Source organism: Ornithorhynchus anatinus, chromosome 3 (assembly GCF_004115215.2).
Source record: "Ornithorhynchus anatinus isolate Pmale09 chromosome 3, mOrnAna1.pri.v4, whole genome shotgun sequence".
Lineage (NCBI taxonomy): Eukaryota > Metazoa > Chordata > Mammalia > Monotremata > Ornithorhynchidae > Ornithorhynchus > Ornithorhynchus anatinus.
The window spans coordinates 80,765,605-80,782,115 of NC_041730.1; the positions used below are offsets into that span (position 1 = coordinate 80,765,605).

General features: G+C 41.1%; 1 non-coding gene across 1 annotated transcript; it reads right to left on the reverse strand.

Moving 5' to 3' along the window:
• Positions 1-10,880: 10,880 nt before the first annotated feature.
• LOC114810814 lies at positions 10,881-11,018 on the reverse strand. The gene has a single exon (XR_003758505.1). It is a non-coding gene; the product is annotated as a small nucleolar RNA SNORA7 (small nucleolar RNA).
• Positions 11,019-16,511: the final 5,493 nt, after the last annotated feature.

A 16,511-nucleotide genomic window follows, 5' to 3' on the forward strand; every position in this document is an offset into this window, starting at 1 on the left:
GGGTATTCTGGAAGAGACGTGTCCATGGCATGGCTATGGGTCGGAGACAACTTGACGGCATGACAAGATACTAAAAACAGTAACTGGGAGAAGTAAAACTTCATCAGTCAAATTCACCACCCTCCAAGTAAAATATTGTGTCCTGTTCCAGATGACTCACTAACTTGTTTTTTTCATATAATTTTCTGCTGTGGAGTGAAAACTTTGAGAGTTGTCTATAATAATGAAGTCAAGCAGTCCATGCTCTTTTTCAATGCCCAGAACTGTTATTTTGTAATAAAGATAAACTGATGATCACATTCCTAGTGGTTTAATTTTGTTAATAACAAAATTTTATTAATTTTGTTAAGATAACCTTTGGGTTATCTTAATCAGCCATTTTTCAGTCAAGCTCATTCCTTATCAAAGTAGGTAAGGGAGCAGGTAGGAAGGTCCTTAGCCTAGGAACTAGTATTGGAATAATTTTCTTTCCTTTTTTTCTTCATGCTGAAACAGTATCCTAGTTCTGGAAATTCAGAGTCACTGTCTTGAAAGAATTTTACTTTCTGATTGGAAATTTCATTTCAAAAGGGGTTCCTCTTAGAGATGAAAATGAAGTAGATTGTCTAGGACTTCGAATTTTCATGGGCATCATTCTCAAGTTCTCCATCATTTGAAGAGAAATTTCAAGAATTAACATTAGTGAACTGCTAAGTTTAATAAAACTCTAAACATTCTACAAGCAATCTCAATATCATTGATGACATCAGTCCTGTATTTGACCTCCAGTACGTTACTTGATCTGTGAAATCTACTGATCTTTGGCATATGTATATATAGCTGTCCTTCATTTTCTAAGATAACACTCTTAAATGGGAAATCCTATCTGTGCAGACAAGTGTGGTTGAAAGAACCAGGGAGTGACTGACACACTAATTAACATTGTGTGCGTGTAAGGATAGTTCTTGGTTGTTCTGACACTTTTGCTCTAGACTGTAAGCTCATCATGGGCAAGGAACATGCCTACCAACTCTGTTATATTGTATTATCCTAGGCTCTTACTAGAGTGCTCTGAACACAATAAATACGATTGATTAATTGAGTGATTGGTTGATTTGCTAGACTGTAATTTCCTTGTTGGCAGAGAACGTGACTGCCAACTCTGTTGTATTGTTCTCTCCAAAATGCTTAATATGGGGCTCTGCCCATAGTAAGTGCTCAGTAAGTTCCACTGATTGATTGATATTTCTGGTTTTGAGCATGGCTGTGGTGATCAAGAGCCTTTTTCTTGGTCTTACTGATTCACATAGCCTTGGCTCAAGGGCAACCCTTCTTCATGTCATCCTCTAGACTGTAAGCTTATTGTGGGCAGGGAATGGGTCAGTTTATTGTTATATTGTACTCTCCCAAGCACTCAGTACAGTGTTTTGCACTCAGTAAGTGCTCAATAAATACGAATGATTAATTGATTAATTCTGACTACTGTTCACTAGACAAGACTGTTTCCTTCAGTGGTCTTCCACTTTCCTTCTGCTACACTTCACTAGGTCTTTAAACTCTATCCTACCATCCAGTTTGTGCATGTCCCCTGTACAACATTCAGGAGCTACTTAGCTGAACTACTAACAATCTGTTTTGCTCACATTCTCATCCAATGGAGGTGTGTTGGTCTGTGTTGTTTCAATGTTGATGAGCTTGCTGATGAAATCACTGGTTGTAATTTTGTCCTACAGTTTAAAGATGGGAGTGGCTTACAGATGACATAATTAAAGATAGATCTCTCTACTGTTTACTGAACATGTCTACCAACACTGTTATATTCTCAAGCATTTAGTAAAGTGCTCTGCACACAGTAAGTGCTCAATCAATAACACTGATTAACTGATACTGTGGAGAGTTCAGGTTTTGTAGCCTCATAGAAGGTTGGGTACTACTCAGCTTTGCAGCCTTTCAGTTTTAATTTGATGCTTGGTTACCCATTATAATCAATCAACCAAGGTTATTTATTGGATACCTACTGGGTGCAGAACTATGAACTGAATATGTGAGAGAGCACAATAGAGTTAGAAGACACATTCCCTGCCCCCAAGGATTTAAGAATCTAAAGAGGAGCCAGACAATACAGACACAAAATAATTTACAGAGAGAAGATGAGAAAACAAAAATGGATATGTAGATGAGTAAATGCTTAAATACTAGTGTGTGTAAGTCATTATGTTCAAAGGTGCTACAGATGGATGTATCTTCCAACTCTGTTATACTCTCCCAAGTGCTTAGCACAATGTTCTGCACAAAGTAAGTGCTCAATAAAGACCATCGATTGATTCACTGATTGATCAATTGGCACACAAGGGCTGAGGTGATAGATGTGGTGGGTAGGAACTCAAGGGAAGAAAAATCAATCTAGGGTAGAGATTCTATGAAGATGAATCTCAGAAGGGATTTGAAGATAGGGATTGCTATAGTTTGGTAGATGTGAGGGGGAGGGAGGTCCAGGAGGGAGGAAGATGGAATTGAAGGCTTCAGAGATGAGAATGAGACACAGTTAGTAGATTAATTTGAGAGGAACAACGCGTTGAAGCTGGGGTGTGTGGGAGAAGAGAGTGGCTAGGTAAAGGGACTAGAACTGAGGGAGAGCTGATAAGTCAATGGTTAGTTGTAATTTCTTGATGAGGAGAGAAATGGGTGACCACACCAGATTTTTAGATAGCATTAGCTAGAATTTCCAAGAAAAGTGAGTCACCCACAGTGTCAAAGTCAACAGAAAGAATGAAGATGTTTAGAATAAACAACACCAAATAGATTTGGCATTGGGGACCTTGGAATGTATGGTCTCAGTGAAGTGAAAAGGGTGCAAACTAGACTGTAATGGATCAAGAAGAGAGATGAGGGAGAGAAAGGGGAGGGAATAGGCTTATACAATCTGTCTGAGGAGTTTTCACAGGACCGGGGGATGGGAGATGGGAGGGTGAACTGGGTGGTTCAGTGGGAGCCAGAGGAGATTTTTTTTAGCATAGGCATGAGCATGTTTGATGGCAGAGGGGAAGTTGCCTCCAAAGAATGATCAGTTGAGGATGGTGGTCAGAGAGGAAAGAATAGTGGACATAAGTGTTCTTAGGAGGTAAGAGGGGGAAAGGAGTTGGAAGAAGTAGATTTTGAAACCAGGGAGGGGATGGGAGAGATGGCTGGGAAGGCTGAGAGAAGAGATGTATAAGGAGAGAGGGAGTTGTGGAGGTGAGGAAGAGACTTTCAGAAGAACTCAGCTAATAGTTTCATTTTTTTTTCAAAGAAGTTAGTTTGTAAAGTCACTGGAGCAAGAGAAGGGGAAGGTGGGGTCCTCTGGGGCCCAAAGGGAAATTAAAGGTCTGGAATAATTGGTGAGGACAGTGACCAAGGGAGCATATGAGGGAGGAGAAGTAATGCCGGTAGAGGGATAGAGGACAGAACTGTAGGATTCATTTGCACATCAGGAGAGGGGAAGAGAGTCCAAGGCGGGTATGATGGCCTAGAATAAGTAAAGAGGGGTCTAGAGAGCAGAGGACTCTGTAGGGAGAGAGAATACAGTTTTCTAGATATCCCAGAAGGATAATTTGTTGAATTGGTAGATTGTCACCAGAAAGTAGTAATTCACTTTTGGTAAGGTTACAGTGAACTCTCTCAGAGTCACACCTGGAGAGTTTCCCGTACTTCTATCAGTCTTAACTATGGGAGGGAGAGCCAAACAGAGGTATACCTATTCCATTCCCAGCTTGGTCAGTGGCTAGTGAGTGGAAGGTAATCTGCTACAAGTCAAGACCCCCCAGTGCTGGGAAGCGGAGGGATGGGAGAGAGTCAAGGGTAGAGACTCAAGTTTACTGCATGGAAGGAAGCATTGGTAAACTACTTCCATGTTTTTACCAAGAAAAGTCTATGGATACACAACCAGAACGATTGCAGATGGAGGTGGGGTGTTCTGGGAGAGACGTGTCCATGGTGTTGCTATGGGTGGATGACTTGACAGCATAAAACAACAAAACAAGGTTACAACAACTAGAAATGATGATATCCAGTTGGTCACTGACCAGGTTGGTGTGTGGGTGAGGTTAGAGGATTGCATAGTTGAGAAATCACAGGAGATAGATGGTAGAGGGCAATCAAGAATACCTATGTGGATGTTGAAGACCCCAAGAATCAGTGTAAGAGCAGAGAATGGGAGAAAGAAGGAAAAATGCCACACTGGATCAGAAAAGTGAAGGTAGAATGAGAGGGTTGCTTTATGTTTGCAACTAGTAGTTGTAGTGGGTAGTAGAAGCAGATGATGTGAGGACTGAAGAAGAGGGGCGAAATACTGGGGGTTGGGGGGAAGTGTGAGTCACAGAGAGAAGTAGAATCGTGTCACCAAACTCTTACCATCAGTCTCTTGTCTGTTGTCCATGCATCACTGAATAGTGTACTGCATAGACAGCAGAATTTGGTTGCAACATTAGATTCTATGTTGCTGATGAAAATCTTGGTGTGTAGGTTGGCACATAACCTCAGTTTACTCAAGGTTTATGGTGACCATAAATTAGCTTATAACAATATTTATGTTGTCATGCATTTGTGCTTCAAAAGAATAGTTATCAGCATTAAACAGCTCTTGAGCGATTGCCTCCAAGTTCAAATGACTGGCTACTGAAGAATAGTGAGCTGTGTCTGAGTCAGTGTGCTATCAGATCAAAACTTTGCCCAACAGATGTGAGACACCAAAAATAGCTCAAAAATTCTGGGAGCAAGACTTATCTGCTGTATTTGTTAGATCTTCAGAAAAGCATATCTTTGACTAAATTTTCTACAATATGTCTATTTTTCAACCATATCAAACTCATTCCCATGGGTGTGTGGTATATGTTGTAAGCTCGATATGGAATGGGGACATGACGGCTAATTCTGCTATACTGTACTCTCCCAAGCACTGAGTACAAAGTAAGCACTCCATAAACAGCGTTGGTTGCTTAATTGCTGTGGGATTAATCAATTTTACATGGGCCACAGTTTTGAAATACTGATAACCACTAATATAATTTTTTAAATATTATTAGCATCCCAATACATTATTTTTCAACAAAGTAAAAAGAAATGATTCAGAGAAATAGAATTACCTCATTTTCTTTCAGACTTAATGCACAAAAGGGGAACCAATGAGGATAGGATGAGGAATCCCAGAATAAGGAGGAGGAAGAGGGAAGGAAAGAGAGAAATAGAGTTAGAGGACAGACTAACACAGACGAATTTATATACATCTGGAGAGAGACATACAGTAGACATGGAGAGATGAAGGAGGCAGACACTGATTCAGAGAGCATAACAGACAAAATAAAATACAGGAGAAAGGTAGATAATTTTTTACCTTACCTATCTTTGTGTCATCATAAAGTTTGCTACCTATGTAGCAGAATTCAGAGACAGGCTTCACCTATCACCGAAGGAGTCCCTTGTTTGTGAATAAGATTTGCAGATAGAGGTTGGAACACAGCTTCAGTCTTCTACAGTCAGTCAGTCCTTAGCACCCTGCTGATTATGAAAAGCGGATCTTAATTTCCTATTTAACATCAGTCAGTCGATCGTGCTTATTGAGTACTTACTGTGTGCAGAGCACTACTAAGTGCTTGGGAGAGTACTATATAGCAATATGACAGACACATTCCCTGCCCACAACATGCTTATGGTTTTGAGCATATAGGAGTGTCTTAGTAGTGTGTCAGGAGGGGTTAGTCCAACACTTAACTACATTCCATACTGCCTTTGTATTTCTCTGCTGCCCTATGATAGATATAATGAGACTCCACTGTTTCTATCGTGGGTGTAACCAAGATCTCCTTGGTAGTTGTGAAACAGTGTTGGTGATCACAAGATAGTATTTAGCCCATTCACTGAATAGGAGTAAAGACTGATCACTTTCATCTGGGTTTAGGCAACACTGCCATCCCAAGCACTGGTATCCTTTATGATAGACTGTAAAAACTGAACACCCTGAGATGAATTATAATGACAACAATATTGATGGTATTTATTAAGGTTTACTATGTGCCAAGTGTTGTACTAAGCACTAGGGTTGGTACCACCTTGTTAGTAAAATCTCTCATTTTATCTTGACTGTATTACTGCATCAGCCTACTTTCTGATCTTCCAACCTCCTGTCTCTCCCCGCTTCAGTCTATACTTCACTCTGTTGCTCAGATTATCTTTTTACAGAAACGCTGTGGACATATCATCCCCCTCCTCAAAAACCTCCAGCGGTTGCCTATCAACTTTTGCATCAAGCAAAAACTCCTCACTAGTGGCCTCAAAGTTCTCCATCACCTTGCCGCCTCCTACCTCACCTCCCTTCTCTTCTTCTACAGCCCAGCCCGCACACTCCGCTCCTCTGCCACTACTCACCTCCTCAATGGGCCTCGTTCTTGCCTGTCCAACTGTCGACCCCTGGCCCACATCCTTCCTCTGGCCTGGAATGTCCTCCCTCCTCACATCCACCATACTAGCTCTCTTACCCCCTTTAAAGACCTACTGAGAGCTCACCTCCTCCAGGAGGCCTTCCCAGACTGAGCCCCCATTTTTCTCTGCCCCTCCTCCCCTCCCCATCGCCTCTACTCCCTCCCTCTGCTCTACTCCCCTCCCTGCCCCACAGCATTTGTGTATATTTGTACATATTTATTACTCTATTTTATTAATGATGTGTATATATAATTTTATTTATCTGTTTTCATGCTATTGATGCCTGTCTACTTTTTTTGTTTGGTTATACGCCTCTCCCTTCTTGACTGTGAGCCTGTTGTTGGGTAGGGATTGTCTCTATCTGTTGCTGAACTGTACTTTCCAAGTGCTTAGTAGAGTGCTCTTCACAGAGTAAGTGCTCAATAAAAACGATTGAATGCATGAATGAATGAATGGGATAGATCAATCAATTAATCATATTTATTGAGTACTTACTGGGTGCAGAGCACTGTACTAAGCATTTGGGAGAGCAAGGTATAACAATATAACAGACATATTCCCTACCCACATTGAGCTTACAGTCTAGATGGGGAGACTGACATTAATATAAATAAATAAATTATGGATATGTGCACAAGTGGTGTGGGGCTGGGAAGGGGGATAAATAAAGGGAGCAAGTCGGGGTGATGCAAAAAGGAGTGGAAAAAAAAGGGGGCTTAATCAGTGAAGGCCTCTTGGAGGAGATGTGCCTTCAATAATGCTTTGAAGTGGGGGATAGTAATTGTCTAGCGGATATGAAGAAGGAGGACATTCAAGGCCAGAGGCAGGATGTGGGTGAGTGGTCAGCGGCGAGGTAGATGAGATCAGGTTATAGTTGGCATTAGAGGAGCTAGGTGGGCAGGCTGGGTTGTACAAGGAGAGTAGCAAGGTGAGGTAGGAGGGGGAAAAGCCATTAAGTGTTTTAAACTTGGTGGTAAGGAGCTTGCAGAGGTGGACGAGCAACCACTGGAGGTTCTTGAGGAGTGTGGAAACATGGACTGATCATCTTTGTAGAAAAATGATCCAGGCAGCAGAGTGAAGTATGGACTGGAGTGGGGAAAGACAGGAGGCAGGGAAGTCAGCAAGGAGGCGCAGTAATAAAGGTGGGGTAAATGCAAAGAGAATCAGAAGGGTCATGGTTCCTGTCCTACTTAGGGCTCACAATCTATCTCTACCTTTGCAAGCTGCATAGGGAGGCTCAGGAGGAGAAGGAATTGGGGTCAGGATTTAGGGGAGGAGCCCAGAACAGGGTTCTGCCGCCTGCCTTTGCTGAAGGAACCCCAGAGACTGGACCATGCAGTGAGCTCGGCAGGAGTGGTGGCTGCCATGGCCTGGAGGCTGGGAGGGCAGCCGGGAGTGGTAGTGGTAGCAATAGTATTTATTAAGCATTTGCTGCGGGCAGAGCACCTCTCTAAATTCTGGGAGAAAATACACAGGTGGGGATTAAAGATGGTCCCTGTTCCTCTTGGGGCTCATAATCTGAGAAGAATTTGGAGCCCAGAACTAGCTCTCAGCTGAGCTCAGGACCCCCTAATCTATCTCTCCCCATTCTGAATCTGCTCGCAGGGGCCGGACGTGTGGTAGGGAAGCGGTGCTGCCTGGTTGGGGTAATGTTGGACCTGGGTCAGGGAGTCCCGGGTTGGGTCCCATCTCCACCATTTGCCAGCTATGTGGCCTTGGGTGAGTCACTTTTCTTCTCTATGCCTCCAATTTTTTTTCCATAACATTGGGTTTCAGTACCTGATCTCCCTCCTGCTTATTCTCGGGGCCCTGCGTGGGCAGGCACTATGACCCAACTAATTTTCTTGTACCTACCTCAGAGCTTAAGTGCTTGGCAAAAAGTACTCACTTAACAAACATCATCACTGCTGTTATTATTATTCCTTTTTCTTCATTCCAGTTCTTAATTGTGGATCCTTATGAGCTGTGACCCAGCACTTACCACAGAGTAAGCACTTGATGAATGTAATAATATTAATAATAATGTTGGTATTTGTTAAGCGCTTACTAGGTGCCGAGCACTGTTCTAAGCACTGGGGTAGACACAGGGGAATCAGGTTGTCCCACGTGGGGCTCACAGTCTTAATCCCCATTTTACAGATGAGGTAACTGAGGCACAGAGAAGTTAAGTGACTTGCCCACAGTCACACAGCTAAGTGGCACAGCCGGGATTCGAATCCATGACCTCTGACTCCCAAGCCCGGGCTCTTTCCACTGAGCCACACTGAATGTCACTACTAACGTACAGGTAAAGTTTATCCATTGACCAGTTGTATCTCTGGGCATGTTTGGAAGGTCTGATGCTTCCCTGATTGCAAATCCTTGAGTGCCAATAGTCTGATAAATGGACCTCTTCAAGAGGAAGCTGTCCTTCAAACTCTATCCATCCTTCCTCAGGTAGTCCAATTTCACTTGCTAATGCAATTTCAGCTCCAAATCTGACCTGTGCACCTTCATTCAATCGTATTTATTCAAATCAAATCTATTGAGGGCTTTCTTTGGGCGGAGTCCTGTATTAAGCATTTGGGAGAGTACAATACAACAATAAACAGACACATTCCCTGCCCACAACAAGCTCTCCAGTCTTAATGCGGTGCTCTGCACACAGATAATGCTCAATAAATACCACTGACTGTTGACTGAATGTTGGACTATCTTTCACAAGCACATTATCTGTGATTACAATGCTAATTTTGAGGGTAATTATTTTTTAAGAAAATACATCCACAGATTTGATTTATAGCTTAGATTTTGAGCCCTGTGTGGGATAGGGACTGTGTCAATCCGATAATATTGTATTTACCCCTGTGCTTGGCAAAGAGCTAGGAGCATATTAACCACAGAATAGATGCCATATGAATAATTAATATCTTAATAAAACTTTGAAAATATTACAAGATGTGAGTCATTTTTATAAATGCTTGATGATCCTTGGTAGAACAGTAGAGTTTTAATGATAAAATTATAGTCTAAGAAGTTTAAGGGGTGCAAAGGAAGTAAACTTTAAAATAACTTAAGCTAAATCACCCTCCTTGGGTTTCCACTGTATTGGATAATATTTTATTTGGGAGACTTCTATTATTTTTAAAATAGTTATTCTAATACGTAAACTTTTTTTCTTAAACACATGAATGCTTGTACAGTCATTAAATTACTTTTGCTTGAATAAAAGCAAATCTGGAGGCAATTGGGCGAGCATAAATTACATTTCATTTCTAAAGAAATAATTTATGTTACCCCAAACTCCCAAGATAAATGGCTAAGCAACCACACAAGAAGGAATATGCAAATTATTTCAGTTGATATAGAGTTTCCAGAGCAAATTTGCAATCTGAAAGGGATAATTCAGAAATATCTCTTTCTCCCTTGAATCTGGGATCTCAAGATATTTAGCCACTCCACCATGGTATTGTGGATAGAGTCAGAGTTAAAGGTGTCCTACTTCACCCTATCCCTTATAGTAGGTCCATGTAGGTCAAAGGTCAACCTTTGCAAACTTTGCCATATGTTTGAGGATGCAACAAGAAACCCGGAAGCTGCAGCTAAAATACAGTTCCAGTCCACTGGGAAACTCTTACAACTGAACAGCCTAAGAGCATCATTCAATTCCTTAGAGATGGTAATCCAGGAACCACAGTTTGTTGATGACTTCTCCTGAGCCATGTAGAAATAAGACATGCAGATGATTAGGACTCATTGATCAGAGTTGGCATATCAACTATGGATGGACAACACGCTTGACAGAAAATGAAGGTCACATATTAGTCAACAACAAAAAAGCCCTACATAAAACCAAAGCCGTTCATTGGCGACACAGACCTCGGTGCAGTCACCAAGGTCAGCTACCTAAGCAACGCACATCATGCACAAAAGCAAAAAGAGTACCAGATGGTACAAATAACAGACACCACAGCTCAACAAAGACAATCTTTAGGCAGTGTGGTAAGGACTGTGGGTACTGCATTGGTCTTTTCAGACAGACAAACACACACACACAGACTCACGCACAACTTGGTGAATTTATTGACTTAGCGGTTTCTTCTTCAAAAGCAAATATATGTCCGGATCTGTGCCCTAGCATGTACTTTCACTAGCAATTTTAGAGACTCTAGGACACTCTTTTGACAGTTCAAGCCTGTTTGGAAATCTACCCCCACTAGACTCTAAGCTTACTGAGGGCTTGTTGTTGTCTTATGCTGTCGAGTTGGGTCTGACCCATAGCGACGCCATGGACACATCTCTCCCAGAATGGCCCACCTCCATCTTCAATTGTGCTGATAGTATATCCATAGAGTTTTCTTGGTAAAAATATGGAAGCGGTCTACCACTGCCTTCTTCTGTGCAGTAAACTCAAGTCTCCACCCTCCACTCTCTCCCATGCTGCTGCTGCCCAGCACACGTGAGTTTTGACTTGCAGCAGATTGCCTTCCATTTGCTAGCAATGGACCAAGCTAGGAATGGAATGGATATGCCTCTGCTTGACTCTCCCTCCCTTAGTCGAGACTGGTAGACTACTGGAAACTCTCCAGTTGTGACCCTGAGAGGTGTTACTGAGGGCAGGGATCATGTTAAACAACTCTATTGTATTGTTCTCTCCTAAGCATTTAGTTCAGTGCTCTACACACAGTAAGTGCTCAATAAGTACCACTGGTTGATTGAGCGATCTGTTGAAGCACTAGTCTGTGCCCATCCTCAAAAGATGAATACTAATACAACATAGGTTTGCCTTAGTGTGGGGTTTTGCAAAAATACAACCCCAGACTTCTAAAGTATCTGGTTATATGTATATATGTACAATATATAATGATGTGTGGATTAAAAGAAATGGAAAACAGAACCAGTAAGGAAAATCAGCCAGACCTTTCCAGTGAGTGTGGGATTGTTAGTCACTTTAGAAGAGGTATTATTCTTTCAGGCTATCAGGAGGATTTGGTGGCATCCAAAAGCAAATTCCTAAGAGAATTCCTATGGGGAAATCAAGTTCTACTAAGTTCTGGTGAGATGAAATAGAAACCGGCCAATCTTAAATCTCTAAGTTACTTTCCTGAAGTTACTGATTTACTGGCAAGGTTGGGTGAAAAACATGAAATGATTTTTTTGATACTGCATAAAAAATTATTATATCTCTTGGGCAAAATTTACCATGACTTTTTGAAAGCATTCCCCATGGGAAATGATTGTAGGATAAGTCCCTTAAAAGAAATTTAGAAGATGAATGTGGTTATCGGGTCCACTTTTATGGACTTTTAAAAGAAAATCTTTCTACATACTTTAGTGATCGACATATTTTGTGTAGTTTCAATCATAACTGCCTTAAAATTTGCACTTATAACATGTAGCATGGAATTTTTCAATGTGGCTGCTCAAGGAAAAAATCATTAAATTCAGGAACAATACAAAGGGAAAAATGCATTTTATAAAATATTCTAAGGGTCTAAATATTTTAAAATTAAGTCAAAGATGGATTTTTAAAGTGTCTTTGGATAGACCTTTATAAAAATGAACATGAGTTTTGAGGGAAAACCTGAAATGGAGTCGTTCTAATAGATTTGTACTTTTTTATGATATTGTGTTTTTACAACATCTTCTACACCAAAGAATTTCAGTGTTTAACAAGTAAGAGGCCTAGTAAAGGGCTGATGGAGGGGAATCAATTTTGGGTTATACGATATAGGTTTAACTTATGGTAATTATAAAAGAAGCTTCTCACTTGCCATCTGAATTTATTGTCAAAATTCAATGCTGGGGTGATTATGAAGTGCCAAGATGGTAAACAAATAAAAAATAAAGAAAGGCAGTTTGTCCTTTATGTCAGTGCTTTCTTTTTTTGCTTTTTTTCCTCACTTCCACACTATAGACCCTCAATGTATCCCAAAGAGATATATCTTAAAGGATCCATTCCGTATTTTCTCACAGATAATCTCCTGAAATCCTCCATTCCTTAATCTCTCACTTCCCTTCTTTCCATTCCTCTACCATCTCTCCTCCAACCAATAACTGCCCCACTCATAAACAGAATACAGCATAGAAGACTCATTTCAAGAGGGCAGAGAAAGACACAGAGTTTGGGTTGGCGGTGGTGGGGGGAATACTTAGAAATACTAATAGTTTCCTCAGTGGGCTGCAAACAGGATAATCCAGCATCGTAAATATGAGAAACGTCCCTTTTCTGAATTTCATCAGGGTCCATACTTCTCTTTTTAGCACTTTCCCAATCTGAGTGCAGTTTTTTCACCGATGCGGGTGGTTGTTTAGTTTAGTTGAGACTTAAGTGAAGAGCATGCAATTGGGAACTGCCTTCTGGATCAAAGATTTACTATGTGGACTGTGGACGGGAAAGAGCATTGACCATTCTGCTTGAGCACAAAGCCCACAAGCTTAAAGTATTATGAACTCTCTGGGTGATCAAAAAGTGTCACACTAATAAGTCCGTCAGAGTAAGTCAAGTCTTAAACATAAAAGCTCTTTGGTTTTAAAAGCTTTCTCATGTTCGTTAAAAAAATGGGCAAATGCTCATTATGAACTAATTGGTTGCAAATGTTAATTTTAAAAACTAAAGCTCTTTGAGAGTTCTACTTGGGCAGTTTTAAAGGTTTGAAATCACGGGGAGTTGTCAGACCCTAGCCATTAAAATCATCCAAACCTTTTGTTTCTTCATTGCTATTATTAAAGGACTTTTCTCCCAGGCAACATCTGGCTGTCTCTCTCACTTGCTATTGATCTTTTTTTAAAAATGGCATTTGTTAAGTGCTTACTCTGTGCCAGGCACTATACTAAGCGCTGGGGTAGACACAAGCTAATCATGTTGGATGCGGTCCATGTCCCTCATGGGGCTCACTATCTGAATCCTCATTTTATAGATGAGGTAACTGAAGGAAAGAGAAGTTAAGTAACTTGTCCAAAGTCATAAAACAGACAAATAGACAAATAGTAAATCCAGGTTGGTGCTCTATCCACTAGGCAACACTGCTTCTCAGCTCTTCTGCCCTCTAACCTCCTTTTCCCCCATCATTTAAACAGTATTGAAGGAATTCTCTTTAGGGTGCAAATCCAGGGATTTTTCACATCCTTCCTTCCCTTTGCCTTTTATTATTTATAACAGAGTAGCCCATGGCATTTATTAAAGGCCCACAGAATGCACTTGCATTTAACTATCTGAAAAGACTCCCTGACCATACAGACCGTCCACTCCAATGGGGGAGACATTTCTCCTTGCCTTCAGGACATCTCTACTTGGATGTCCCACTGACAATCAAAAGTTCTTCAAAACAGAACTGCTCATATTCCCATCCAAATCCTGTATTCCCCTGTCTTTACCATCACTATAGACAGCACCACCACCCTCCCTGTCTCACAAGCCCCAAACCTTGGCGTTACCCTCGACTAAACTCTCTCTTTCAAACACCATATTCAGTCTGTCACTAAATCCTGTCAATATTACCTTCAAAACATTGCTAAAATCCACCCTTTCCTCTCTATCCAAACTGGTATCACAATGATTCAAGCACTTATCCTATCCGGCCTTCCCTACTGCATTAGCCTTCTTGCTGAATTCCCTGCCTCTCCTCACTGGTCACTGAACTGGTCTCCCCTCACTCCAGTCCATACTTCACTCTGCTATCCAGATCATTTAAAAAAAATTCAGCCCATGTTTCCCCACTCCTCAAGAACCTCCAGTGGTTTCCCATCCATCTCCACATTAAACAGAAACTCGTTACCCTTGGCTTCCTAACATTCAATCATCCCCCTCCTATCTTACCTCACTGATTTCCTTCTATTACCCAGTACACTCATTTCACACGTCTAACACCAACTTATTCACAGAATCTTGATCTCATCCATCTCAGTGCCATCCCCTTGCCCATATCCTGCCTCTGGCCTGAAATCCCTTCCCTTTCATATCCAACAGATGATCGCTCTCCCCATCTTCAATATCTGCCTTCTCCACTAGATTGTAAGCTTCCTGGTAGACACAGGGAATGCGTCTACCAAGTATATAATGTTGTACTCTCCCAAGTACTTAGTACAGTGCTCTGCCCACAGTAAGTGCTCAATAAATATAACTGATGGGTGGACTCTGTCTTGTCATGTGATGCTAACGATGGGGTGAAAGGAACACCCATCAAACTTTTCTAGAAGTTGGAAGTGGTCTTTGAGATAAGTCCTGGTGTGAGACTAAATTGTAAGGCTGGATGCAACTTCACAAGCATCAGTTTGGTCTAAAGCTTGATGTTGCTTCCATCAGCCTTTCAAAGGACATGCTCTCCCTTTTGATATGGCTCTCTATCTTTTTGTCTGTCCTTGTGTCACTGAACAATATGCTTCCTAGACAGCAGAAGTCAGGGACATATCAACTCAGGTGTATAGGCATCCTTGATTGTTTATACAGTAGGCTTTATTTTTCTCTGGGATAATTATCTGTCTACAGTGCTTTCCTGATTCTGAATAGTGCTTCGTACACTGCTCCACACAGAGTAGGTGCTCAATAAATACTGATGATTGATTGATTGAAAATGTGACATTATGTGTGCATAGTTTTATCAAGAAGCCTGTGACTTGGTGTATAATGTTCTGTAACACAATTCTGGATTCCCCACCCTTCGAAAAACACCATGTTACCCCATCTGAAATACAACTTAACTTTTGGTTTACTTTAAGGACCATTAAAGGGTCAATTCTCCCATAGAAATGATGACTTTATTGGACTCACCCCAATGGAATATAAATCTTTTTTCCTAGAGGTCACCACCAATTAAGAAACCATAAATATGCATGGGTAATTTCTATTCCTCCATCTGATTTTCATTCCCGGTCACTTTTTTTTATTTATTTTACATTCCATCTGCTATTGTCTTGATCAATTATTCCTTTTTATTTCTCTCTGGATTTCCTTCGTTTACACTTTGTTAAGCTAAATAGTGTCCCATAAACGTATTTTGGCTCCCTCTTTTCTTTCTTTTTCACATACTAGACTCTCCTCATTCTTATTATTCTCCAAGGGTCTTCCAAGACAACCTCTTTCCATACTCATTATTAGACATTCATGCTTACTCGGCTTTCTAGTTCACAACCAACAATGAGTCCATGATATGACCTTAACGTTTTGCTCTTGTGGTGACCAGAGTCCCTTAGCAGTCACTTGTAATGAACTTCATCACAACACCCTTTGAAAAGCTAAGTAAATTACACCCATAAATCTCCCATATTCATATTTTAATCCTTCCAAAGAATTCCAATAGTTCAGACAATCTTAGGGAGGAAGACAGATGTCAAAAAGTCAGTGAAAATGTATTAAGCACTCTAGGTGAAAATGACACTATTTGAAAGTGACACTATTGACAGTGAGATCCTTTACATGTATGTAGGTGTGGCTGAAAAGAAGGATACAGACCTGACATTCCACATGACATTATTCATTCATCCAATCATACTTATTGAGCACTTACTGCATGCGCAGCGCTGTACTAAACACTTGGGTAGGTACAACACAACAATAAACAGTGACATTCCCAACTGACAATGAACTTACAGAATGCCTTCCAGATATAGAATCTGTGCTAGGCATTTATGGTACATACCAAAGAAGGAAAAGACACAATAACTGTTAATAGTGATGGTATTTATTAAGCCCTTACTATATGTGTCAAGCACTGTTTTAAGCACTGGGAAGAAACCAGCAAATCAGGTTGGACACAGTCCCTGCTCCATATGGGGCTCACAGTCTTCATCCCCATTTCATAGATGAGGTCCCTGAGGTACAGAGAAGTTGAGTTACTTGCCCGTCACACAGCAGACGTGGCGGAGCCAGGATTATAACCCAAGTCCTTCCAACTCCCAGGCCCGTGCTCTATCCAGTAGGCCACACTGTTTCTGAAGGAACTTAAGTCTAACACAAAAGAGGCACTAGTTTCTTGGGATTTAGCTTAAGTTCCTGCTTTCAAACTAAGAGGTGAATCAACAAAAATATTTGCCAACACATTTCATTATGACAAGAATGAATTGAAGGGAGGGACCCAATAGATTATGGATGGTATTGTTTG